The sequence below is a fragment of the Pan paniscus genome, chromosome 17 (genome assembly GCF_029289425.2).
Source record: "Pan paniscus chromosome 17, NHGRI_mPanPan1-v2.0_pri, whole genome shotgun sequence".
Classification (NCBI taxonomy): Eukaryota; Metazoa; Chordata; class Mammalia; order Primates; family Hominidae; genus Pan; species Pan paniscus.
In genome coordinates this window covers 80,698,051-80,725,735 of record NC_073266.2, presented here as the reverse complement: position 1 = coordinate 80,725,735, position 27,685 = coordinate 80,698,051, and the positions used below count along the sequence as shown (strand labels likewise).

General features: G+C 42.6%; 1 protein-coding gene and 1 pseudogene across 1 annotated transcript in view; both read left to right on the top strand.

The window, feature by feature from the left end:
- Positions 1-27,685, top strand: part of BCL2 (BCL2 apoptosis regulator) — a 198,014-nt gene that overhangs the window by 104,451 nt on the left and 65,878 nt on the right. The gene's annotated exons all lie outside the window — the stretch shown is intronic.
- Positions 22,310-22,390, top strand: LOC112437823 (small nucleolar RNA U13; annotated as a pseudogene).

The window sequence follows — 27,685 nt, the reverse complement described above, 5'->3', positions numbered from 1 at the left end:
TTCTCAGAATGTGCCAACTGTTAGAAGAAGGCAAACCACAATTGAATAGAAACTTTTAAATTAATTTATCCTAACATGGATCGTAGATTTGTTATGTTGACTGCACTGCAAAATGAATCAAGCCAGAATCACATTGGAATCTTTTTTTGGTGTGCAAAATCCCAGTGTTTCTTTGAGGCAGTGCTTTCAGTGGTGCACGTCTCTCCTGTGCAGAGGAAGGCTTTTTACATCATCTTAGCACAGTGTCTTCCACTTCTGTGGTTTCTATCACTTCTATTGTCTTTTCCCTTGGTATTGTACCTTTCCTTGATATGGGTTCCAAGATGTAGCTGTACTTAAAGACTTGATGGTAAAAATAGGCCAGTCTCTAAAGCAATTACAGTTCTCTGTAATTTTTGGATCCTATCAACCAGCTTTGACATTTGGTTGAATGTGTTTTTGCAGACATCAGTGTAAACTTTACAGAGGGCCACTGAGCCTTAGCAGTTCTTCCTAAGCAAAGTTTCACTCATTCTTTTTTTTTTTTTTAGAAAACATTTAAGGCCTCCTATGTTCCTTTCAGTGTTCACTGTTTCTTCTTTATCTGGGGTCCTTACTGACTCACCTTGACGTTACTGATTCATAAATGCATTTTCATTTCTTTTGCTGGGGGTCAGCACTTTGATGATTATCTACTTCCACTTCCACTGTGTTATTTTTTACATAATACTTTTGTTCTGGTTACAAAAGCAAGATAGAATTTTTGCAGAAAAATCCAGAAAATAGAGAAAAGCAAACAGAAGAAAAAAATCACTCATAACCCACCACCAAAACCAAACAAACAAACAAAACCACAGCCCTATTGTTAATATGTTGATACGCTCCTGTCTTTGCCTAGCACTTAGAACCCTCCTAGCCAGGTTCTAAATTAACTTTACAACCTCATCTCCCTGCTTGCACCTCCTCTGGGGACATACATTGCCTGGCATAAGACTTTTCATATTTCTCTCTCAATGAATTTTTTCTGATTATGTAAATAATTCATGTGGTTGTACATATTTCCAATAGTACCTATAAGGAAAATAAAGTAAAAATTATTTTTAAAAACATTTCACCTTATTAAAAAAAATCTCACCACCCTGAAATAAAAGCCATTGATATTTTGGGGACCATCTCACCACCATATGTTTATGTCACCTCCACACACATGATCTCCCATAAATGAGATAGGAGCACCCATGTGGTTCTTATCATGGACACTTTCTTTCATTTTTCACTTATTTATTTTTTTCCTCTCATTCCCTTCCCTCCTTCCACTCTAATTCCTCTCTTCTAGATTGCCAGTGGCATCAGCCTTGTCTGTGTCCTTCCATACTTTATGCTTCTACAATCTTACCAAATGTTTTGTAGTCACAAATATATGTTGTGATTGTTTTTTATACAAATCAGATCATATCATATGTCCCTTTATGCATCTTTCTTTTTCTCATTTAACAGTGATAGATTGCTGAAATCCCTCTTTTGTTTTTTCATGACTGTGTACTATTCCTTGATTGACTGTAGCATGAATTATTGAATGTAGCTATGACAAATAATACTGTAATAAACATTTCTGTGCTTACAGGACGTGAGATGACTTGATTAAGAAAAGAATAGATTTTTAGATTGGAATAGACATTTCCAGATTGCTTTCTAAATGGCATGGTGATTCGTATTTCTACCAGCAAGTCTTTCTGTATCCTGCCAAGGGACGATGCCTCTAAATTGCAAGAAAGGGTGGGATGCCTTGTCCATTTGAAATCCAAAACATCAAGACAAATATGGGGCAATAATATGACCATCACAATAATATATATAAAAGAGAATTCATTAAGGGATGATTATCGCTTACTAGAGTTGGGTTCTGGGGAAGTATTATTTATAGAAATGAGCCTTAGGAGGCCAGGCACACTGGCTCACACCTGTAATCCCAGCATTTTGGGAGGCAGAGGCAGGTGGGTCACTTGAGGTCAGGAGTTTGAGACCAGCCTGGCCAACATGGTGAAACCCCATTTACTAAAAATACAAAAATTAGCTGGGCGTGGTGGCACATGCCTGTAGTCCCAGCTACCTGGGGGGCTGAGGTATGAGAATCACTTGAAACCGGGAGGCGGAGGTTGCAGTGAGCCAAGATCGTGCCACTCCACTCCAGCCTGGGTGACAGAGTGAGCCTATGTCTCAAAAATAAATAAATAAATAAATAAAAAAGAAAAGAAATGAGCCTTAGGGCCCGAAATGTAATTTTATTTTTAGGATGATTTTTTTTTTTTTATTACCCGACAGTTTTTGGTTAGTGTGGCAGCTAGAAATTTCCCTCCTGGTTTAATTTGCTTCTTTACAGTTTTTGTCAAAAGCTCAAATGGTACAACACATCACAGGTGACTTTTCAACATTTGAGTCAACCTTGAAAATACACAGATGGATGGATGTCAAGGTGAGACCTGACTTCAAGTTCCCATGAACGTGGTTTATATTTTAAACACTTTAAAAATAACTGTGTATGTCGTGGTGTCAGGAGTCAGGCAGGTGGAAGGGTTAGACCTTCCAGGCCATATTCCGAGCTGCACCGGACGTTTGTCTCACCTCCCCTACAGAGATGGCGGCACAGTCCAATCCCTTTTCCCTCCTCACTGGGTGTCCTCCTCCAATTCATGGATTGTCTGACACTTTCTGCACTCGTCCCTGCTGCTGGTGTCTGCTGGCACTTCCTGTCCTTCTTGCTTCCCATCTTCCTTGTCTGTTCTGCCCCTCTCCCTTCCATTTCTCCTGTATTTCTTAGCTTTATCACAAAAAGGCTTGGGCATCACAGCCATGGCCCACTCTTGAGATTGCATTTCTTGGCCAGCAAGCCCACCTGGCCTCATCATTTTGGCTGCAACTTCAAGGTCATCAGCCCGTCTTAGCTCTGTTCATCCCTAAGTTTTCTGTGGATAGGCTTTCTATTTGACAGTGCTTCTCCCAGCCCCCTCTTAATTTCTTTATCTGACACTGTTTTTTGGGACCTAGAGGTCCCTGAGGGCCTGGGGCTTCCTTGTGCGTTGAGGTGGGCCCTGTAGATTCTGCCGTCGAGAGAAGTCTGACCAGCCCGCTCTGAGAAAGAATGTCAAGTGGTCAGGGTCTCACCAAGCAAAGGGCCTCTATATGATAATGGTCCACAGAGCTGTCAGGAGAACAAATGGGGTAATCTGGAGTGTGATTTCATCATTCTTCAGTGCATTCTCAGTGCCGGGAAAAGTCATGAGTAGGGTTCTCGTTTTAACTCCTAAATTATGAACTTACTCACATTTGTGGATTAGACAAAGCCTCAACATCATTTTCATAGTGTGTGTGTGTGTGTATGTGTGTGTGTGTGTGTGTGTGTGTGGTTTAATGTGTACAACTCGTCTGAACCCAGTTGCTCTGTGGTTTATCTTTTACTGAGAACTGCTTTTTTTCTTCCTTTTCTAAGAAAATACTAGTTCTTAAAGTATGAAGTCTTTCTTGTGAGTTCATCAGCAGTGAGGGGTGTGGTGTGAGGACCTACATTGGTGATAATGAGATCCAACAATCACTGAATTCAGGCGATTTTGACACAAATCATATTGACTAAAATAATATTCAGCACGTGATGCTGGTGACATTTGAATATTTGCCAGGAAGAATACCTGCATGGTAATAATTGGCTGCAAATGGAAGAGATTTGCATGTTTTATTGTTTTTACAGTTTTAACGTACATTTTTATTGGGGAATCTGAAACCAACCTATGTAGGGGAGGTTATGGGAGCAAAAGTAACACAGAGAACCAGCAGGAATCGGCCTACCTGCCTGCCTCTGTCCTCCTCTGCTCCTAAGAATTTGGGTCACCTCTGGCTTCAGCACTTAGTCCTAATCATGAACAACACATGAGTTAGGGGAAAGGTGTATTCACAAATTTGAAATTTCTTTATGTTTTTCCTCTCTCACATTCCTTTCCTGCAGTCTCTTTCCTACTTTTTCATCCTTTGTGTAAAGGTAGCAACTTTTTTTTGTTTTTTGAGACAGAGTCTCTCTCTGTTGCCCAGGCTGGAGTGCAGCAGTGTGATCTCGGCTCACTGCAACCTCTGCCTTCTGGGTTCAAGTGATTCTCCTGCCTCAGCCTCCTGAGTAACTGGGACTACAGGCATGTGCCACTGTGACTGGCTAATTTTTTATATTTTTAGTAGAGACAGGATTTCACCATGTTGGCCAGGCTGCTCTCGAACTCCTGACCTCGTGATCCACCCGCCTGGATCTCCCAAAGTGCTGGGATTACAGTTGTGAGCCACCGCACCCGGCCAAGGTAGCAACTTTTATTTGAGAAAGCTTGGAATCCTGACCTAAGCTCCCTGAGTTCCCACTTGTGGCTTGTGGCCACCTATTGTGATACTCACTCTCTACCCTTGGTTTTCTGATCTCTAAAATGAGACTGTCTACTTCATGTGGCTGTTAAATGCATCATAATTTCCTTCCTTACCTCCCTTCTTTAAAGGAAACTTGGAATTTTCAAAGCTACTACATGGAGTTTTTTTGTGTTTTTGTTGTTGTTGTTGTTGTTTGTTTGTTTGTTTGTTTGAGATGGAGTCTTGCTCTGTTGCCCAGGCTGGAGTGCAGTGGCATGCTCTTGGCTCACTGCAACCTCTGCCTCCTGGGTTCAAGCAATTCTGTCTCGCCTCAGCCTCCCGAGTAGCTGGGACTACAGGCGCCCGCCACCACGCCCAGCTAATTTTTGTATTTTTAGTAGAGACGGGGTTTCACCATGTTGGCCAGGATAGTCTCGAACTCCTGACCTTGTGATCCACCTGCCTCAGCCTCCCAAAGTGCTGGGATTACAGGCGTGAGCCACCACACCTGACCTAAATGGAGTATTTTTAGGGCCACATGGTTAGGGGCAACTAAAAATGTCATATGCTACCATTGCATTCATGAACACCATCCTCCCTCAGAGAAGAAAGGAGTCACATGACTGCATTTCTGGCGAAACCTGATTGCATTTTGGTAAAACCTGTGCCAGGACCAGGACAGTCATCAATGACGTGTTCCCTGATTTTCATGACTGAAGAGCTTCAGGCTGGTGCTGCCGCAGGGGACCTTTGCGTGGCATGGCTCCTCTGCACTGGCTTTAGCTGTGGTGAGACAGAGCTTGCAGCCACAGTAGGACAATGCCAAGTGCAATGGTATTTGCCGTTCAGGAGCAAAAGAACTACACAGCAACAACACATACTATCGTCGAGTACCTATTTATTTCACTGTATGTGTCTGAAGGACTAAATCGAAGCCAGAGCCCCCCGCCCATGCACCAAAATAAAATGCAGACAGTGTTGAGTTACCAAAATGACAGTGCACCTGCAAAGGGAAGTCAGTGAAGGTTTAAAGGTGAAGACTTAAAAATATATAGATAGCTTAAAACTGCAAATAAAAAAATGTCACATAGAGACTGTCATGAGCTCAGAAAACCAGGAGGAGATTTGAGTCGAGAGAAAACAAGGCCAGCCTCTCTCAAGTGGCAGATTTCTGCAGGCTTTGGAAAGATGGAAATGAATATGGCCAGGCGCGGTGGGTCACACCTGGAATCCCAGCACCTTGGGAGGCTGAGACAGGCAGGTCACTTGAGGTCAGGAGTTTGAGACCAGCCTGGCCAACATAGTGAAATCCCGTCTCTACTGAAAATACAAAAATTAGCTGGGTGTGGTGATGCCCACCTGTAGTCCCAGCTACTCGGGAGAATCGCTGGAACCCAGGAGGTGGAGGTTGCAGTGAGCCAAGATCGCACCACTGCACTCCAGCCTGGGTGACAGAGTGAGACTCTGTCTCAAAAAAAAAAAAAAAAAAAAAAAAAAAAGAAATGAAAAGAAAAAGATGCGAAGAAATAAAAGCTGCAAAAGGACAAATGGACAGATTCAGGGCGGAAAGCAAGGACAGAGCAGGATTTGAGCGTGAGATTTGCTATTTGGGCTCAGGTGAAATGAAATAAAGAAAAGGGCTGGAGAAGTCAGAAGTGGGTCACAGAACAATGAGATGGTGAATGGGGTCCAAAGTGTGGGTCGCCAGGACTGCCAGGAGGAGCCACATCTCCAGGGTAGGGCTAAGCTGCAAGCAACCAGCATTATTTAGCAGAGTCCTGCAGAAATGAATGGAAAGATCTTTAAAAAACCTATGAATGGCAGTGGAAAAAAAAGAACTGAAAGGAAAGCAGAAGGCTTATGGGCTAGATAAACTCATTCTCAGACATATGACTGAACTGAAACTCAGATAAAATATTATCTTTTCATCCAGCGTCTTTCATTCGTTAGAAGTTCAGTTTCTTTATATTTCATTCATACAAGAGCAATGCAGATTTTTAAATTAATATATGTGCTCATAGACATGTGGATAGAAACTCATTGCTGATTAGAATATTACGAATTAAGGAAATTTTAACAAAATATACTTGGAAAGTATAATATGGGATTGAAATTTGAAGCCAATGATAAGATTATAAAGACTCAGAGCTAATCTTTCATGCACTATTTTGTAAAGAATAAAATATTATTCTTCCTTGGGCCTGAAGTCCACACTAGCCCCCTCACTAAGATGATAACCACAGGGGTGAGCCCTGAGATCTTCCACCCCCAAGGCCTCCACTAATCTCCATCTGGACATTTGCTTTTCGTCCCTTGTACTGCCTGTTCTCCACCTGAACAGTCCAGACCCTTCCAGCATGTTCACTGCCCACAAGTGTACTTAGGACCCCGAAGTCCTAGAAAAAAGTTGCCTTTAGCTTGGCTGCTCCTTTGGTCTGCCACTGTGTCTCCTCCCCATGTCTTTAGCTTCCTCAAGCTGGATGGTTTCTTCCTGACTGCACAGCTTCACTCCCAACTGTCCCTACTGCCACTCTCCACCACGCCAGGGGCTCTTCTTTTCCCAGGTTTTTAAGGAAACACTGTCTTTGAGGGGATCACGCACCAATTTCAGCAGGTGTCTGGAGCCATAACATTTTACTTTTCTGTAGCAGTTGGAAAGATCTCTCTTTAAACACTAGACCCTCTTGATCCTGTTAAACGGCCTGATTCTTCCTTCTGTCTTGGTGACCAGTCATCTCTGTCCAACATGCCAGCTTCTCTGTCTTCCCCAACTCAGGTAAATTCAGACATTTGCCCCAGCCTAGGTCTTAGCTTCCTCGCTCTGTTTCCTCTGTCTCGGAGTTCTCATCTACTCTCTCTAATCCTTCCAATTTTAATGCAGGTTGTTCCAAAACCCATATCTCCAGGCCTGACACGTCTCCCATTTCCATCCTGTATGTCCATGCCACCTTGGAGAATCCCCCAACATTTCAAACCAAGCTCTGCCTCTCCCTCCGCCACTAACAGTGTATTGGGTACAGTGTATTGGGTTGAGAATTTATACACTTCTCCCTAGCATTGCCAGTTAGGAGACCACCTACCAATGGGAACCACTAGTCCCGGCTCCCCACATCTTAGTCATCTTCAGTTCCATCATCTCACTTTCTTTGTATCCGTACACGGACTAACACTTCATTTCCCCCATTTCCAACCCTGTCCTCATGGCGTTCCTAGAAATGACATAGGCGGACATCTACTAAACCCTTACTTGGTCTGTATAAGTGGAGGAGTTCTAGGTGAACGGAACAAAAGCCCAACTTGCACCCTGAAAACAGAGAGTCACAGCCCCTCAATCAATTCACACACTTGCACCAATTTACCGACCCAGAAGCCCTTGAATGAAGAGGAGGCCGGGTCTCCTTGAGGAAGGACCCTACCACACTGTCAAGAATTAATACTGTTGCTTTTTCTCCCAGCCTTCCCCAAAGGGACCTATAGCCTTTTGCCAGGGTGACTGTGCACTGGGGAAAAGGAAATAATCAGACCTTTTGGGGACTACTGGTGACTGGCTCTGAGCTGACACTAATTCCAGGAGACCCCAAACGTCACTGTGGTCCAGCAGTCAGAGCAGTGGCACGTGGAGGTCAGGTGATCTCTGGAGTTTTCACTCCATGTTTGTGTCCATCCCCATAGCACTTTGTTCAGGACAATGTGGCAGGGCCTACACTGCTGCAGTGGATTCCTGGAGGCTTGTACCTCCCAACCCCCAACCCAGAGCTGCCTACAGCCACAGTATTATTCAGTCCAAAGCACCTCTGTGACAATTATATTCCCTGGCTCTAAACTTCCACTGGTGCCCAGTTGTTAGGAACAATGCAGCTTTCCTTAGCCCGATAGTTAAAACCCTTCACAAAGTCTCCTTCCCCTTTATTTCCAGTTTTCCTGGCTATAAATCCTCAACCCAATACACTGTACCCCACTCCTCCCAGCCCCCAGATACACCATCCCCCAACATGAAACACTTACCCTCTCTCAGCTTTGCCTTTATCCACGCTGTTCCGTCTGCCTGGTATTTCCTTTTGGCTCCTTTCTCTGGATTTGTGTGGTGCCTGTTTTAGCACAAATATACCATGTCCCCTTGTAAAATGTCTTTTCTTCACTTCAGCTGGTAACAGCCAGGGAAATGAGCAAAAAAGTGTGGATAGATTAATTCACCAGCATTGGGGAGCCGGGTGGGCGGGGGTGGGGGGTACAGTGTGGCGCAGGGCATGTCTTTCTGTGGGTAGGTCGTTAACAATTTTCATAAACAAAAGATTGCCTTGTTTATACCTGTTCATCAGAGTCAGCATTTCTTAAATCTGTTTAAGGTGAAAGTGAGTGCTTTGTGTTTTAAAAATCATATGGGAAGCACAGAAATAGGAAATGTTCACTTTGTTTAATGTGGAAGTATATTCCATAACAGGTGGCCTCTCAACTTGCACAAATAAAACAAAATTGGATGGCTAAAATCTATCAGAGAAGAAGAGGAAGTAATCGCCAGGTGGTAGGACCAGGAGCAGATGGGGACTATTTACTTAGATCCTCAATTCTTCTTGTTAAGTGTCCCTCTAATTAAGTACCTTTCCTTAGATGTTAAATAAACTTTCATATTTTTAAATAGTATTTTTTTTAGAAAAGTGTATTCCCATGCCAGTTTCTCCTTCTTCCAAAGTCAGGGGTAGAATAACCATATAGCATTAATAGAGTCTGTGTAAGCTTAAATAGTCCAACTTTCCTTTCAGGCTTTTTATTTGAAGTTTCCAAATTACACAGCTAAAATAAAAACAGCACAGAATTTAAACTGAGACCATTATATATCCCAGGGACTTCCCCCACCCCCATATTAAGTAAGGCAGTGTCAGCCCTGGTGGTCCATGCGGACTCAGTGCACTGGAGGCAGAAGTTCCAGGTGGACTGACTCCTGCCCCCACCCAGCCCTCTGGTGCTCCCAGGCAGTCTGGAACAATCAGACTCTGGTGCTCCCAGGCAGTCTGGAACAATCAGACTCTGGTGCTCCCAGGCAGTCTAGAACAATCAGAGTTGCCCTTGGTCTTCCGGAAATACTGTAATTCCCTGTGCAATGTTAGCTCTTGACCATCTTTGAATTCTTTTTCTTAGACTTACAAGGCTCTGTCGCTGGTTTCCCTCTCACTCTTCTGACGACTACATTTCAACTTCCTTCAACAAACACTTATGAAGCATTTATATAGCACTTACTGAGGGCCACAGCCAGGTGCAGTTTTGTGGATCTGTACACAAATGAATTAGATGAGCCGGTGCCCATCGGCCCTGGGGCTCACAGACCAAGGCTCGCTCTGCCGGCATCCTGGGCTCCCTCCTGCCGCCTGCACCTGGAACGCTTGGCGGTCTCCGTGCCTCTTCTCCAGTTCTCTCCTCCGCTGTGCTCCTTTGGAAAGGCTTTTCTGTCATGGCTTCAATGATAAAACTGTATTCCTAGTCCTGTTTCCTCATCTGAGGTGAAGCATGAAATCTCCGCTTGTTTACCCCGAATTCAGCCAGCTCACCACGAGCCCTCTCTGCATCTGTCAGCCTCTGTCAGCAGCTGTACAAGCTTCCCTTCTCCCCAGACCCCCACATCTGGAAACCGTCTTTAAGTCATCCTCCCCTTTTTACTGTGTGTCCCGGAATCCACTTTTGGGCTTCCTCTGACCGGCCTCTTCCTTCCTTCTTTTCCTCCTCCCCGCCCCACTGCCTCCACCTACTCTAGTCCCAAGGCTGTGCCCCTGCCCCAACCCTCCCACTGTGCTCTTCTCACCCACACCAGAGTCCCCTTCTTTAAATCCTGTCTGATCAGTGTCACTCTCATTGACAGAGATGATGTCTCCACCTTTTATATCTCCAACAGCATCTAACCCAACACTTGGCACTTACTAGAGGCATCAACGATGCTTGTTGTTCTGTGTGGCGAAGGCACACCTGGATTCTGGATGGTCAGTCTCAGCTCTCCATCTTTGCTGCCTCACAGGGGCTCCAAATGTGGAGCGTCTCCCACTGCCCTTAATTAGGGAAATTCAGCCTCGCAGAAGACAGTGAAACTGATGAAAGCATTGGGAAATGGAACCTAGGAAAGTTAAAGAATTGGCATCATTTGATGTGAGAAAGAGAAGCAAAGATGATGAGAGATCCTAGGGAGAAGGCTACATGCCCTGTCTTTCTTGAGACAAGCGTGTGCACTTCCTTTGCTTCCACTCTTACTTATGTGTATCCTTGGAGGGACCTTTAATTATCTAACGCTTGGGTATTGCCATGGTGCTTATCGTCTGCGTGTGAATCTGGACATGGTCCCCAAGCTGTGTGGTGCTGTTTGTTGGTGCGGTCCAGGATGCACAGGGCTGAGATGGTGCTGCATGCACACTTACCGAGCACATCCCCCTGGGGGAGGTGTGGACACCACCGTGAAGGGGGCCCAGACCTCCTCCTTAAATGCCTGCACTTTCACAGGGATCAGACATGGAGACAAGAACTCTCAGAAGAGGGAGAGGCCTGAGGCACAGCAGGAAGGTACAAGTTCAAAGGAAGTGAAGATTTCCAGTGAGAGCTATCAGACTCTTGAAATGGACTACAGGGAAAGCCTGTGGTCTCCTCTTTCTTAGAAATGCTAAACTCATAACAGAAAACCTCTCCACCGTGGCTTGAGTGTCAAATTCTCTGGAGGCCTGGGGATGGGGCCGGGAGTTTTCTGCCTCTATATCCCCATGGTCGACTTATTCGGGTGGCTTAGTTTGCTTTGCAAGCAGGGGGTGGGAGCGGGGCTGCTTATTCCAACCACAGTAGTCAAATGTGTTACTTATGAGAAATAATAAAAGATCCTTCTTCTTTTCTTTTTCTAGACCCCCTCTAGTCAAATGTTGTTATTTTTTTAAATAGAGGAGGTTGTTTTGCATTTTTCTTTTCGTAGTGTTCGAATTTAGCTTTTGTATATACTCTCCCCAGTAGTTCAGAGTACATTCATGAGCCCAGATCATGAGGAATGCTCACCATTTTCCTGAAAGATGGTGTGTGGAGGATGTGTACAGATAGAAGCTAGGCTGTTGAAGATTTTATTGAACTCATCAGCATTAACAACAGACACTGTTAGTGAGGTCCGAATGTTTTTGTTTATTTTTTTGACTCAACAAACAGTTATTGAGCAAGGCTTTCTTCTGTGCCCGGCAAGATGCTTGCCACTTGCTGAAGAGACAAAGATGCATGAGATATGGTCCCTGCTTTTAAAGCACTTACAATCTAGCAGGGAAGATAACCAGGTGTACAAATAATCATATGTGTTACAAAGAAACGATTATTCCGGTTCAAAGGAAGGCTGTTGTTGATGAAGGATGGTTGCATAGCAGAATTATAATTGTCAGTTTGAAATTCAACTTTTTCAAGCTTTGTCATTTCTATCTTGTATTAGCCTTATTTTTCCCTTTTTCAAAATACTTATTTGCATAGGTATTAGTCACATGGTTCCTATACTGGAACAGTTTAGAAAGGTGTTTATTGGAAAGTCTCGCTAGCACCTCCGTCCCCATCCACTCAATTCACTACTCGCTCTTCCATCAGAATAAGGAACCATTGTCTATTAATTTCTTGAGTATATATCCAGCGCCCATCCATGCAAAATAACATATACACATGTTTTAAAATTTTCCCTTTCTTACACAAAAGGCAGCATACTGTTTGCCCTGTTAATTTAACAGTATATCTTGAGATCTTACCGTGTAAGATCTTATCATGGTACATCTTGAGATGTACCATGTCAGTACATAGAATGCATGCTTTTCCTTTCTTCCTAGGTAGTATCATACTTCCTAGTATTGCATCGTTTTGGAGATATCAGAGTGTGCCAGTTATCAATTAGCTGCATAACAGATTACTCCATAACATAGTGGTTTAAAACAACAACCCTTTTATTAGTCATAATTCTATGGGTGAACTATTTGGGCTGAGATCTGCCAAGGGTTTTTTACTGCTGCTTTTGCCTGGATTTGTTCATATGGATGTGATTATTTGGGGCTAGATGGTCTAAGATGGCCTCACTAGCAGGTTGTTGGGAGAGTCTGACCTCAGTTGGAATATGTGCCTTGAGTAAACCAGCCCCAGCTGCTTCATATGGCGACTGGGTCCCACAAAAACAGAGAGGGGTTGGCCCCGCTATGGAGGTTTTATTAAGCTTCTACTTGTATCCCATTGGTTAATGTTCCATTGGCAAAAGCAGGTCATGGGGCCAAGCCCAGAGTCAATGTGGAAGGAATTTCAGGATGAGAAATTCATTAGATGTCATTATGTAACTATTTACTACCCATGGAGTAATTAACCAGCCCCTGATGATGGACACCTGTTTATTTCCAGTCTTTTGGTATTGCAGATAATGCTCCAATAGATAATCTTGTATATTAGTCAGTTCATATGTGAGCAGGGTAAGTACCAGAAGTAGTACTGACCGTGTGCTGGATAGAGGGCAGATGCCTTCTCAATTATCTATCTATCCTATTTCTGTGGTGCTGTTTCTCTAGATATTTTAAGCTTGTGTTTTTCTGTCACTCGTGCAGGAGCTTTGAAAATGTGAAAAGACTTTAGATAGGAAATGCATATAAACTGAATTAATTAGAAACTCATTCCTAAAATAACGAAAAACATGAAAGCTAGAATAGAAATCAAATAATTTTGAGTAAAGTAATGTGTACATTATTTGAAGAAATACAAGTATGTCTGTTATAACAATACTTTACATTTCTGTTGTGTTTACAGCATAGAAACACTTAGTTTGCTTTTAGTATCTCAATTCTCAGAACAATTCTATGAGTTGAAAGTATAATTGGCCCCATTATGTGTGTGTATGTGTGTGTGTGTTTGCGTGTGTGTGCGTGTGCATATGTATGAATGTATTTAAAGGCTTAGAGAAGTTACCTAACTTGCCCCAACTAACAAGTAATAGCCAGAATATATACCCAGCCCTGTGACAATAAACTTGACGTTGTCCCATTAATCGCATCTTACTAGTAGGGACTTGTATCTTGTATCTGGCTTAGCTTCTAAAGATATACATGTGCTCAACTTGCTAATTGCTTTGCTAGTACAATCACAATCATATATGATATCATCTCAGGAGGCTCTTTTTAAAAATATATAAGTAGTTAATTTCTAATTTCTGAATAGGTGGGAAACCTCCCTGAAGTTTTCTCTTGTTTTACACATGTCATCGGCATCCAGGTTGAAAGCTCCATCTCCTGATCATAGCCTCTAGTAAATCTTGACGGAGGAATTCTCTTTAAGCCCAGGGTCTTGCTTTCAGACTTCAGAAAAGAGGAGTTTTTTTAAATAAAACCTTGTCTGGCCCTCCCGCAGTGGACGCAGAAGGTAGACTGTTTTCTTTCTTTTAATTCACACTCAGACGTTTTCGTAAGGGGCTTGGTCCTGGCAAAGTGGGCCTCACATACAAACCACCCACTTTCCTGAAGCGTGATTGATTAGCAAAGCTGTTCTGCTCAAGGGCAGCCTGTTTTCCCCAGCCTGGATGCTGACAGGTCCGACATGCACAGATTTTCAAGCAGGTCGCCAGTCCCCAGGCTGCAGGCTGTGGGCCAGGACGCTTGTTCTTGAGGGAGAAGAGAGGAGAAGGAATCCACTTCGGGGGCAAGAATTAAGCTATATTATAGAATTCTCAAGACGCAGCAGGGCAGGCCAACATAGTCCTTGTTTAGAGAGCCCCTGATGGTGTTGGGTGCCAAGAAAACCATGGCTGCACAAGACACACAGAGTGAAGGTGAATATAAAGATGTTTAGGCAAAGCCTGTGCATATGGTACTGATCCCCATTTGTCTAAGAACCTCTAAACATCAAAGAGAGTTAAAGAAAGATAGAAATTTGATGCCTAATCAAAGTAGCCTATGATGGAAGTTTGGAAATACAGCCAAGCAATAACACTGTAAACAGAACGAGGTACAGATCATGTCTTTGCATGTTTGTCTCTGTGGCATCTAACAGCGTGTCTTTTACAAGTAGAATCTGCATAAATATATAGTCACAAAATGTTAGAGCTGAAAATTATCTTACAAACCGTCTTGTCCAGGCCTCACCATTTTAGGAATGAGTTAACAGAGGTACAGACAGGTTAGGTAAGTGGCCTCAGTTGTTCTGAGTCAGACCAGGTCTTCTAAATCTTAGTGAAGTAGTTGTCATAAAATTCTGCTGCCAGTATTCTAACAAATGTTATGTGAATGTAGGAATATTTTATTTTTTTTGAGACTGAGTCTTGCTCTGTCGCCCAGGCTGGAGTGCAGTGGCCCGATCTCGTCTCACTGCAACCTCCGCCTCCCGAGTTCAAGTGATTCTCCTGCCTCAGGCACCCAAGTACCTGGGATTACAGGCGTGCACCACCATGCCTGGCTAATTTTTGTATTTTTAGTAGAGACAGAGTTTCACCATGTTCACCAGGCTGGTCGCAAACTCCTGACCTCAAGTGATCCGCCTGCTTCGGCCTCTCCAAGTGCTGGGATTACAGGCATGAGCCACTGTGCCCAGCCAAACGAATACATTTATTTCCTTTTTTTCATTGTAGAATTTATTATTATTATTATACTTTAATTTCTGGGGTACATGTGCAGAACGTGCAGGCTTCTTACATAGGTATACACGTGCCATGGTGGTTTGCTGCACTCATCACCCTGTCACATACATTAGGTATTTCTCCTAATGCTATCCCTCCCCTGGACCTCCACCCCCTAACAGGCCCCAGTGTGTGATGTTCTCCTCCCTATGTTCATGTTGTTCTCATTGTTCAACTCCTACTTACGAGTGAGAACATGTGGTGTTAGGTTTTCTGTTCTTGTGATAGTTTGCTGAGAATGATGGTTTCCAGTTTCATTCATGTTCCTGCAAAGGACATGAACTCATCCTTTTTTAGAGCTGCATAGTATTCCATGGTGTATACGTGCCACAGTTTCTTTATCCAGTCTATTATTGATGGACATTTGGGTTGGTTCCAAGTCGTCGCTATTGTGAATAGTGCCACAACAAACATACATGTGCATAAATCCTTCTACTATAAAGACACATTTATTTCCTTTTTAAAGAGATTTATTTAAGAGTCACTGATTCCGTAAAATCATGGAAAGTCATCTCCTTAATTTACTTATATATTAACCGAAGGAGATTCCCCCAAGGTACCTTCTATTAGGGGTGGTGGGGAAAGGGAGGGTTATAAGGATGAATTGACTAGCGTCTTTTGAAAGACTTTCAGGAATTTGAGTCTTAAGACATTTTGGCCATCTTACAGAAAGTCTTAAATGTCAGAATTGGGTGAAAAAAATTAACTTTTCTCACAATGGTTTGTTATATGCTCAAGGTGCAGATAGCTTGGTAGGGACAATTCAGCCTGCAGTTAAGAGTGGTCTCTATGTGTACGTCAGTAAACTGGCTATCAGCGTAGCAGCAGGAGCAGAAATCATCAAGACCATGGACCCCCCAGCCTGTCACTTGACTTCTGCTCCATAATGCTGCCTGCACATTGCCCATTTGGTGCAGGGTATGCCTGGCTTGTTTCAAACATCCCGTGCCTGCTGGAGCTGAGGATGCAGCGGATTCATTAGCTCCATAGGAATGCACCCCTTCATTCAAAGCTCAATTTGGCCCAGGCGCAGTGGCTCATGCCTGTATCTCAGCACTTTGGAAGGCTGAGGTGGGAGGATCACTTGAGCCCAGGAGTTCAAGACCAGCCTAGGCAACCTAGCGAGACCCCATCTCTATAAAAATATTTAAAAAATTAACTGGGCGTGTCCCAGCTATTTGGGAAACTGAGGTGGGAGAATCACTTTTTCCCAGGAGTTGATGAGTTTTCTCCCACCCGTGTTGAGCTGTGTTGCACCATTGCATTCCAGTCTGAGTGATAGAGCAAGACCCTGGCTCTAAAAGAAAACAAAACAAAAAATAAAGCTTGATTTGTTTTCCCATCCCATGGCCCACTGCCAACTCTATCATTTTTGGCTCTTGACTGTCTTATACGCGGGAGTGTAGGGAGAACCTTTTGCCAGTCCCTTCAAAGATGGCTTTGACAATCTGTTGTCATGAATAAATTTGGACACCTGACAAAAGAGTGTCTAGAATCTTCCTTTCCTTTACAAAGTGTAAGGGGTCAGATGTATTGCCCCTTTTGGGATATAAATCAATTATTGTTCTGCCAGCCACTGGGAACATTTTAGAAGCCCATTTATTACTATCTGCAACGGTACCTCATATTTGGTTTCCTGTGTCATAAAGAAAAACCTGCAAATACCTAAAAGTAAGGATTCCAGTGAAATGTGGGTTCTGCTTCACTCTGTTTGGTGTGGGAGGCTGTGTAAGTCTAACTCTAAGAATACCGGTAGTGGTATCTATCTTCATTCTAAGAACTGAGGGAGGCGAGATTTGTGCAGAATTAAATCACCCTGTCATATCTGTGAGGCTTCCTGCAGAACGAAGGCAAGTAAACCCAAGCAAACAAAACAGGAACATGTTGGAAACAGTCAGAGGTATACGTCTGGAGCTAAGGTTACGAGCTGAGCCTTGAAAAGTTCATGAGAGACTGGCTTGCTTGAAAATATCCTTCGTGTGTGTGTGTGTGCGTGTGTGTGTGTGCATGTGTGCGCGTTGTTTTGTTTGTTACGGTTTTGGTCCGTGCTACCGTATTTACCCCATGTGTGGTGGTTGGAAATGTCAGCGTTTCTTGATTGAAAAAGGAAATAAGAGATTATGCCACTCACAGCACAGAAGTGGGATGAGCCCCACTATGGTGTATACGTGTGCTTCTGTGTGTTTATGTCTGTGTCATCTCCATGTGTTTCTGTGCCAGTGTCTGTGTGTCTGTGCATATGTAGTGTGTCTGCGTGTCTGTACCTGTGTGTATGTCTGTGTACATGTGTCTGCGTGTATGTGTGTGTCTCTGTGTATGTGTCTGTGCATGTGTTGTATGTGTGTCTATGTTGTGTCTGTGTGTATCTGTGTGTGTGTTGTGTGGTATCTGTGTGTGTGTCTGGGTCTGTGCATGTGTCTGTGTGTTGTGTGTGTCTCTGTGTCTGTGTGTGCATGTGTCTCTGTGTGTGTTGTCTGTGTGCATTGGTCTGCGTGTGTCTCTGTGTATGTGCCTATGTTGTGTAGTGTTTGTATGTTTATGGCTGTGTGTGTGTGTTGTGTGTGTCTATGCATGTCTGTGTGTGTTGTGTGTGTCTCTGTGTCTGTGTGCCTGTGTGTCTTTGTGTGTGCATGTTGTGTAGTATATATCTGTGTGTGTCTCTGTGTCTGTGCATGTGTCTGTGTGTGTGGTGTGTGTGCATTTGTCTGTGTGTTTCTGTGTGCATGTGTTGTGTAGTGTGTCTGTGTGTTGTGCGTGTCTGGGTATGTGTCTATGTGATGTGTGTGGTGTGTGTGTCTGCGTCTCTGTGTCTGTGCCTGTGCATGGGTCTGTGTGTGTGTTGTGTGTGTGCATTTGTGTGTCTCTATGTGTGCATGTGTTGTGTAGTGTGTCTTTTGTATGTCTGTGTCTGTATGTCAGTGTGTGTCTGTGTGTGTCTGTGTATGTCTGTGTGTGTGTCTCTGTGTCTGTGTGTCAGTGTGTGTCTCTGTGTCAGTGTGTGTCTCTGCGTCTGTGTGTGTCTGTGTATGTCTGTGTGTGTGTCTCTGTGTCTGTGTGTCACTGTGTGTCTGTGTGTGTCTCTGTGTCTGTGTGTCACTGTGTGTCTGTGTGTGTCTCTGTGTCTGTGTGTGTGTGTCTCTGTGTCTGTGTGTCTGTGTATGTCTGTGTGTGTGTCTCTGTGTCTGTGTATGTCTGTGTGTGTGTCTCTGTGTCTGTGTGTCACTGTGTGTCTTTGTGTGTGTCTCTGTGTCTATGTGTGTCTGTGTATGTCTGTGTGTGTGTCTGTCTCTGTGTCAGTGTGTGTCTGTGTCTCTGTGTCAGTGTGTATCTCTGTGTCTGTGTATCTCTGTGTCAGTGTGTGTCTGTGTGTCTCTGTGTCTGTGTGTGTCTGTGTGTGTGTCTCTGTGTGTCAGTGTGTGTCTCTGTGTCTGTTGTGTCTTTGTGTCTGTGTGTGTCTGTGTATGTCTGTGTGTGTGTCTCTGTATCTGTGTGTCAGTGTGTGTCTGTGTGTGTGTGTCTGTGTCTATGTGTGTCTGTGTGTCAATGTGTGTCTGTGTCTGTGTGTCTGTGTGTCAATGTGTGTCTGTGTCTATGTGTGTCTGTGTGTCAATGTGTGTCTGTGTGTGTCTCTATGTCAGTGTGTGTGTGTGTCTCTGTGTCTGTGTGTGTGTCTCTGTGTCTGTGTGTCAGTGTGTGTCTGTGTGTGTCTCTGTGTCTATGTGTGTCTCTGTGTCAGTGTGTGTCTGTGTGTGTGTCTCTATGTCAGTGTGTGTCTGTGTGTGTTTGTGTGTGTGTCTCTGTGTGTGTGTGTGTGTATGTCTGTGTGTGTGTGTCTCTACATCTTTGCGCATACAGGGGCATAGCATAGTCATGCAAGACCGTCTTCCTTCAACTCATAGTTCTCTCCTTCCTCAACCGGAAGCCACTCTGCTTTGTTGTGAAAACAAATAAACTACTTCTTACAAAAGAAAAACCAAATAACCTGAAAAGCTCAAATAAAATCCACCTTATGATACAATATTAAGAAACAGAAATTTTCAATGGAGAAAATCCCACACCAGACTGAGGAAGACAGATCAGTTTAACTGGAGTCTCTGTTTGTTTTATATTTCTTTTCTACTCTCCACTCCCATTTGCCAACAAAACTATGCTCTCTCACAGGGGACGGGTTCACCCCTCAATGTCTGACTAACATGCTTTTCATTTGAATTCAAAATATTTGGTGACGATTGGCAAAGAATGAGGATGGGAAATTGAATATTACATCATCTTATGAAAGCTTCCTCCTCCCTCACTTCCTTCTTCCTTTCTTCCTCCTTTCTCTCCCTTTTTCCCTCCCTCCTTTCCTCTCTCCCTTCCCTTTTCTGTTCCTGTTGTGACCGTTCCCCTGATTGAGCAGATGTGGACATGCGGGAGCCAACTGTAGGAGTGACTGGCGCCTCACAGACACCATCCTCTGAGGTAGCTGTCACCAGAGGATTGTCACTGAAAATGCAAGAAGAGTTTGGCATTTGATTGCATTCTGCACAATTCAAGCAGGACAAACTGCTGCAGAAGATGACACCAGAAATAGCCGCCATGTAGTGGGTTCTCACCACATGACAGACACGGTGCTGCTATAAACTTGTGACTTGCACTGTCTGAGCCCTGAACACCTGTAGCAGGTACGAGCATTTGCTCTGTTTTCAGACCAGGAGACAGCAGCTCAAAGAAAGTGAACGATTTGTCAATGGTCACACAGCTAGGAAGTGGCAGGGGGCGCTTAGCCGGGTTGGACTCTGAAGGTCATGCAGCATCCTTACACAGACCCAAGCCTTTCAAATCGATTTCCACCCATGTGTGTTTGGCAGCCACATGTCAACAAGCCATAACTTTCTTACCTATTTCAGGAAAACATTATTTTCTCTCACCTGTGTTTATCATCATCCTATTTCTGTTGCAAGAAATCAAAACATGTGAAGAAGATAGATTTGAAGAAGACCTTTTTTTGGCTACTTCTGATGATGAGATGCAGTTAGGAAGATGGAGTTCAGATGCTAACATATTGGAATTTCTGATTGATGCATATTCATGGTTAGAGGGAAAGTAAGTTGCACTGCGGAGTTAAGAAATCTGAGAAATACAGGAAATCCAAGCTGAGAAAAACTCATAACTATGATGTTTCCAGGTGCAGGAAACTTCAGGTCCTTCTGCGCCCAGCCTTCCTGGAAAGCTTTTATTAAAAAAAGTTTTTAAAATTTTTATTTAGTTATTTTTAATTGACAAACAAAAATTGTATATAAAGGCTTTTGTATTTTATCCCGTATGATAAAGGGCCGCACGGTTCTTTCTTGATGCCTGAGTTAAGTGAGCATATTAACAGCATGCAGCGTTCAGCTCTCATTAATTTTCAATAGGCTCATTTGCCTTTGATCCTTTTATTTCAAAGCCAAAAAAAAGACCATATATAGAGAGAAACGATTGCATTATAGCTCCTCCTTCAATATGAGTCGCTCAATCTCTAATGCTTTCTTTCCATCGAGAAGGTTTTAGTAACCAAGTGACTAAGTTACCTAGCTAAACTCCCCCCTCCTTCTTTATCAATACTTAATTAGTATTGATGCTTTTCTTGGCTAAATCTCATTTCAGAGCCTGCACAACTGAACTTTTTCCATAAATGAACCTTTTAAAATGTGTATTTGAAATATCTTTAAGCATAAGAAAATAGTTTTTAAACAAGTTATGCATTGATTTGCTCTTACTCTGAAATATTTCTCAAGTGATTTTTCCTGAAAGATTCTTTGTGGTTTATTGAACACAAAAAACAAACCGTGTACCAGGTCTGGTAGAGGTTACAGGGATACAGGTAACTTGGCATTTGTTCCCAAGGAGCTTAGGTCTCCAAGAGGAAATAAGACACTTCGACAAATAGCCACAAGGTAAAATAGAGAATTGTCCAGTGCTGTAATTTAACTGCTGATTCCGCTGTACCTAAAAGCTGGTTAAATTATAGTTTTATTGAATGCTAACAAACTCTTATTCCCCTCCTGCATGGAATTTTAAAAACCTTTTATTTTCTCTGGGCTATAATTATGGTGACCACATTTTCCATAGCAAAAATTAAGACACGTCGTCTGACAAAGGATTCTTGTGCCACTTCTAGGTGTGAGACCACCCATACTTAGATTTTTTTAAAAGCAGGCTTTTTTAGGCAGGCCCTATAAAAATAGAGGTTTGTTAAATAGGTGTGTTTTTAGACTTTTCATTAAAAGCCTACAATACAAACAGTATTTTATTTTGTATCTGAATCAACATGTTATATCCTAAAGCACTATTTTACAGCCTAAGGGTATGTGTTAGTCTATTCATAAAAACATACTGCTGCATAGAGCAATAATACCTGCCATTATCTAGGTGTAATAAAAAGGTCCCAAGTGGTCCTCTCCAGGTCTTTAATTTTCCTTTTGAAGATAAAGCTCCTTCTTTCACTTTCATGGTTCAAGATTTTTGAACCTTGCAAGTGATTGCTATTGAAGTGTGCCAGATGTGAGCAGTTATGAGCATAGTACTTTAAAAGAAGGTGAAGGAGTGACTTTTTCTTCCTTATTGTCTCCCCTACTACCATCTGTAGTTTCTACACATGTAACTTTTCCAAAACAGCAAGGCATGGGAAGGGATACCAGCCAGGGCCGCCACAGTCCAGGCATGGGACTTCTGAAGTGAGGAGATAGAGATGAAAGCGGCCTGTATTGATAAATGACAGATGATGAAACCAAGGCCTGCTGGACCAAGATTCAATGACTTACCCAAAGCTACACAGCTTGTTGGTGGCAGAGTTAGCTCCCAATCCCCAGCTTTGTGAGCAAGGGAGGTTTCCATCCCCACTATGATGTTTTCTTGGTGTTCTGGGGTCACTCTGGTCGATTTCCATCCACTGTGATGTTGGGTGCGCCCCCTCCATGTGACTACATAATTCTAGAATCATAATTCTAAAATGATATATCACTGCACTATCACGGGAAAATAAGCTGGAAGAGCTGGAGAGGCGATGCCTGCCACCGATGGCTCTTCTATAGAGGTGACCTTGCAGGTTACCAGGACTTCCCCAGGCCTACTCTCAGATCCTGAAGCTGAGTCCAAGGCAAGCCTTATACGCCATGATTCCTGCTCTCCTGGGTATCACTGACCTACTGCTGATCCAGGAACCCTTGGGATCAGACTTTTCCCATTAATGCTTTGTTTATGGTTAAAATATCACAGAGTTTAGTGGGACCACTGCTGTCTTTATTAGATGGTTTTTATACTTAATTATTTTTTAACATGGCTGCACTTGTAAGTTATCTGCTGATTTTTTTGTAGTTCATAAGCATAATGATTGGGTATTCATAGTCATATGTGAGATGTGCCAACCTCAATCTCTATGCTACAGTATATAGAGTATACTATAATAATCACTATATTATTACAGCCTGGCCAACATGGTGAAATCCCGTCTCTACTAAAAATACAAAAATTAGCTGGGCGTGGTAGCGCACGCCTGTAATCCCAGCTACTAGGGAGACTGAGGCAGGAGAATTGCTTGAATCCAGTGGGGCAGAGGTTGCAGTGAGCCGAGATCGTGCCACTGCACTCCAGCCTGGACAATAGAGTGAGACTCCATCTCAAAAAAAAAAAAAAAGAAAAAAATTTAAAAATGTATCTCTTCCATTAAAAACATATCCAATAATTCTGCTAAGATATTTGACTGACCTTCACATTCAGCCTCATTCCAGTGTAACTTCCCATTCATTCATTTCATTCAATGGCTATTTATTGAGCACCTACCATCTGGCAGACACTTTTCTGCTTCAGCATCAAACAAATAGACAAAAATTCCAGCCTGTTTGTGGTTTATATGGGATTGGATGGTGCTAATAACTGTATCGAAAAATAAAAACTATTAGCTTGCCAAAAATTTGGATTACTGTGGGAGCAGAGAGCTAAAGGAAAAGGGAACTCATATGTATTGAATATCAGTGACTATGTCATATGCTGTGTTGTGTGGTTTATCTCATTTAATCATCACAGCAGCCCTGTGAAAGATGAATGTGATTATTTTTATTTTTTACAGATGAAGAACCAAGATTTAGGAATATAATATATCTTGCTTAAGGTCATACTAGTGAGGAAATAAATCTACATCAGTCTTTTCAATACCATGCTAGATGTGATGATATCATTTTAGAACCATATGTTTGATATATGGACCACCATACTGAAACCTCAGGGCACATTTTTGCCCACTAATAATATATATCAAGGAATGTCATTTCACAGATGAATGGATACGGAAAATGTGGTGTGTGTGTGTGTATATATGTGTGTGTGTGTATATATATGTGTGTGTGTATATATATGTGTGTGTGTGTGTATATACACACACACACACATACATATTACTCCACCTTAAGAATATTTTCATATGCAACTACATGGATGATTCTTGAGGACATCATGCTCAGAGAAATAAACCAGTCACAGAAGGACAAATACTGCATGATTCCACTTATATGAGTATCTACAGTAGCCAAATTCACAGAAGCCGAGAACGCAGTGGTAGTTGCCAGGGACTAGGGGAAGAGAGAAATGGGGAGTTGCTCTTCAACAGGAATAAAGAATAAGCAAATCTCATGTTAAGAGTTCTTAACACACACACTCACACGCACACACAAATGTCACTTTAATGGACTTATTTAAAACATCATTTGAAATGTAGTTGTTAAGTTCATGTTCTCCTTACATTTTTGTAGATTTATCCTCATTTCTGAATAGCAGTAATCACTATAGTACACTCTAGTTTCATAACAAGCATCTTCCATGGAATACCTTACCCCAGATTAGCAATTTGATGACCACAGTAACATGTGCTTCTCAGATAACACATGACCTTTCATTTGGCTGAGAACTTAGTGGTTGACTTTGCTAAAAATAGGTCTTTAATGGTTGAGTGTGACATTTCATCACGGGGTGTTATTTGGGAGTTGTTCTCTTCATACATGAAACAAGTATGGCTGTAGAATTGATTACCCTTGTTTCCTTGATGAAACGCATTCAGAATTTCAAAGATATTGAAAATATTTTTGGCCAAAATTAGTTACACAGAAGTATGGAATCTGTCAGTGCTTGGGGACAAAACCCTTCTGTGTATTGAAAACGCAGAAGTAGACAGGGAAGCATTTCTGGGGAGGAGTGAGAAGCTGTATTAAGTCTGGATGCTGGGGCAGGGGTGAAGGAGGAGGTCTTGATGATGTAGGTCTTGACCAGGTTGGAGCTGATGCAATGGCAAGTGCTGCGGCCGTGGTATCCCCTGGTGATGTCATTCCAAGGAGCCAGCTGCCATCAGTGCTTTCAAGAGTCTGGCTCTTTGGGTGAGGGGCACCAAGGGATAGACGTGCACCTCAGGACACCTGCCATCTTGTTGGCCATCTCTCTAGTTTGGGGTCTTTGTGGAAAAGATGTATGGGCCATGCTTTTTAGCTTGTCTTATCACCCCAAATACTTCCCGTCATCCTAGAATAATATCCAGGCTCTCGATCTGATTTCCAAAATCTTACACTGCCTTCGCACTGATTCTCAAGCCTCAGCTCTCACCAACTGCACACTCCCCCATTGCTTGTGGGCCACTCGAACTGACTTCCTGATCCTCCAAACACATCAGGTTGCTCCCTCCTTGGGATCTTCCACTACTTGTGACTTCCGCCTACATTGTACTGCCCCTAACTTTCCCAGGGCTGGCTCCTTCTTGCCTTTCAAATCTCAGCTTAAATGTCACTTCCTTTGAGAGGCTCCCCTGGAACACCCAATCATTCCCTCTCCTATCACCCTACTTTAATTCTCTGAATATTTCTATACAGTCAATGCTGTGCTTGTTTATTCTTTCACATCCATGAAAGCAGGGACCATGCCTGTCATAGTCCCGACAATGCTCCCAGGCCCTAGGTGAGCACCCTGCACATAGTAGTTCAATGAGTAGTTTGTCAAATGAAGGAAGGAGGCACTCAGGCTGTAGATGATTTAAATGTAACAAACGTATTTGTAGGTTATTTTTTAATAATGCAAAAGAAATGAAGACTAGGCCAATTTTCTTCTTGAATTTCATATTTCAGCCTCAATGCTTAGCTATTTCTGATTGGTCAGAGATTAATTAATCACATGCAACAGTCTGTCCTGAGGGGATTCAAATGCACTGCTTTTTCCAATGATTTGCAAATGCACCGGCCTAAAACCTACTCTCTGGCACAGATTTCAGAATCTCCACTTAACACATCAGAAACCTTTAGGGCTTATCCTGAACTCCAAGGCTGGCTTAACTTCTTCAGTAAGCAGCTGCTTATGCATGGATGCCCACAATGAGTGATTTCACCAGAAACCCACCTCAGCTACCTAAAGTGTGATGTATTTCATACACACAAAGTGTTTTTTCATATGAGTAGGTTAGTGACACTACTGAATACAAATTAACTGTTTTTGAATATACTGGAATCTCACAAAGTTTTTTTCTGCCTCAGAAGTGGAATTCAGTTGAAGATGGGTCTGTCCTTAGAAGATCAAGTTATTATAGTTGCTAAAATAAAAATAAATAAAATAAAGACTTCAAAAAACAACAGATGCTGGCAAGGCTGTGGAGAAATAAGAATGCTTTTACACTGTTGGTGGGAATGTAAATTAGTTGAACCATTGTGGAAGATAGTATAGCGATTCCTCAAGGATCTAGAACCAGAAATACCATTTGATCCATCAATCCCATTACTGGGTATATACCCAAAGGAATATAAATCATTCTGTTATAAAGATACATGCACATGTATGTTTATTGCAGTACTATTCACAATCACAAAGACATGGAGCCAACCCAAATGTCCCTCAATGACAGACTGGATAAAGAAAATGTGGTACATGTACATCATGGAATACTATGCAGCCATAAAAAGGAATAAGATCATGTCCTTTGCAGGGACATAGATAAAGCTGGAAGCCATCATCCTCAGCAAACTAACACAGGAACAGAAAACCAAACACTGCATGTTCTCACTTATAAGTGGGAGCTGAACAATGAGAACACATGGACACAGGGAGGGGAACAACACACTGGGGCCTGTTGAGGGTGGGCGAGGGGAGGGAGAGCATCAGGACAAATAGCTAATGCATGTGGGGCTTAATACCTAGGTGATGGTTGATAGGTGCAGCAAACCACCATGGCACACGTTTACCTATGTCACAAACCTGTACATTGTGCACATGTATCCCAGAACTTAAAGTAAAATTTAAAAAAATAAATAAATAAAGTAAAATAAGACTTTCACTTACTGAGGCAGGCCCATGGTTTCTAGGGTTGAGAACAATCTCCAGGGGCTTGACCCTCAGGAAGGGAGAATCCCTTCTTCCCTTGCAGGGAGCATGGGCTGGGTGGCAGTTGTGTCCCTGCCGTCTGAAAGTGAAAAGTGGACTTTAAATGTTGACTTATATCTCACAATACTATTGGTGTCCAGCTTCTGATACTTCATGGGACATTCCTTTGTACTTGGGATCTAACCTTATTAATTTAGAGAGAAGATGTAGATTAAGTTTCAAAAACCTGACCTTAGAAAAGATGTTTTAAATAAAGAATGGGCTATCATTTGTATTCGCAAATCACAGAGAATGTCCCGTGGCATGGAATCATTTTGTCAAGCTCTGCATTCCAATCCAATTTTTTATTTGCTCTCATCTCAGGGTGGTAATTGTTAATTTGGAGATTATTATTTAGGGTGGATTCAACAGTCTTACATGGGATTCTTTTTAGGGAGAATGATGGGAAATTACCCTTTTTCACATTTTTTAATCCTGGGAGAGGGGGCCTCTATTCTTTCGCTCAGTGTGATAGTGAGAGTGAAGTGAAGAAAAGATTTATGATGCCAAGATCAGGGCTGAGTAATATGGTAAATCCCAGTTTATCTTAAGTGCAGTAAACCCCCAGGCAGCTAGAAGAGTGACGTATTCTGGTTAGTTCAACATTCTATTTAATCTGGGAATACCCAATAGACCACTTTTCCACGACAGATTTTTATAGAATTCAAATACAACAAAATATACTTGACACCGCAACTATACTGAACACATATTTATCGCTTCTAATGACTTAGAAGACACTTAAATATCTCACGAAGCCTCAGAGTCACACGGAGAACATCAGTTATCTCAGAAACGGCTGTTAATAGGGATTTCTGGCTGATAGTGGGATGGCCTGTTTTTGCTGATTGAAAGCAGCACTTCATTGGATGCGGTGGGTGGGGGGTGGGACACCAGTTCTTGTTTTCCCAGGTATAATTCGGCAATCTGGGGGGCTTCCTCAAAAATACGTAGAACCTAAAATAGATAATGTATGAAAAGCCCCCTAGTGCTGAGCCTAACACAGAAAAACATTCAGTACATACAAGATGACTTGACTCAGTTTATCTGTGATTGGTTTGGTTTACTTTTGCTTTTTTCTTTTAGGGGTGGGGGAGCTCTTCCTACGTAGTTAAGGGACCTTCAACTAGAGGAACTTGATATACCTAACCTAGGACAAGCAGGAACTTTTTGACCTCCAGCGTTGTTTATGGTTTCAGACTAAGCAACAACAGAAGATAACTACAAGGAACTATCATGAATTATGGCTAAATGCTGAATGGTGACCGTTTAAATCAGTTATTAGTATGACTGGAT